This window comes from Rhagoletis pomonella, unplaced genomic scaffold (genome assembly GCF_013731165.1).
Source record: "Rhagoletis pomonella isolate Grant_MI unplaced genomic scaffold, Rhpom_1.0 Rhpom_scaffold_00001, whole genome shotgun sequence".
Lineage (NCBI taxonomy): Eukaryota > Metazoa > Arthropoda > Insecta > Diptera > Tephritidae > Rhagoletis > Rhagoletis pomonella.
The window spans coordinates 97,247,435-97,248,434 of record NW_023458555.1 but is presented as its reverse complement, the minus strand read 5'-3'; positions in this window follow the sequence as shown (position 1 = coordinate 97,248,434).

The window sequence follows — 1,000 nt, the reverse complement described above, 5'->3', positions numbered from 1 at the left end:
TTGACCAAAACCGCTAAACTTCGAAAGCGAGTCTTCTATATCGCGGATCGTGAAAGTTGGACGATTAGCTCTGGTTGCTGGAACGCTTCGACCGTTCGCCGCGTCGGTAAAATCGCTACCGTCATCACTAGCGTTCAGGCCGAAGTGTTCGAGGAGTCTGTCTCGTAACGTCGGTTTACGTCCACTAGTGTCAAGCCCCAACCCTTCCAACTTTTCCCTCAGTCTTTCTACAGTCAATGCAAAAATTTCGTCGCGGTCCATGTCTACAGAATTTCAAAATTAATGGTTACAATGTAAAATTGAGATTGATATAGTATAATGAACAATGTGTGAACTAACGAACGTATTTAAATTACATGAAATTTACTTGCTCAAAACAACAACAAACTTATTCACTTAGCTGAGCTACGTATGGTTCTTCTCCCTCGCCGCTGTCTAATTACTCGTACTCGTACTGTATTTCGCTTGTTAACGTCCCTCGTTGACGATGCTACCTGGCTCTGGCACCGTTTCGCTGCCGTGTTAAACACGGGTATGTACGCCGCTTCGATGCGTGCGTTTGCTGCACCCGTCCCTCGTTGACGGTGCTACCTGGCTCTGGCACCGTTTCACTGTCGCGTTAAACGCAACTCGGTGTTCGCGTTTGTCGCTGGACTGCGCGCACGTCGTTTTTGCGCACACTTGCTGTTGCGCCCACTTTGCCGATGCGCACACGTTGTTGCGCGCACTTGGACGCCGCGCGCACTTTGATGCTGCGCACACTTGCTGTTGCGCACGCTTACTACTGCGCGAACTTGGATGCCGCGCACACTTGCTGTTGCGCACGCTTACTGCTGCGCGCACTTGGATGCCGCGCGCACTTGCTATTGCGCACACTTACTGTTGCGCGCACTTCGCTGCTGCGCGCGCTTTGTTGCTACGCACACTTCGCTCCCACGCGCGCTTCACTGTTAAACGGGCTTAGCGGTACCCTCGATTGCCTCTACAGCTTGATGGCTGT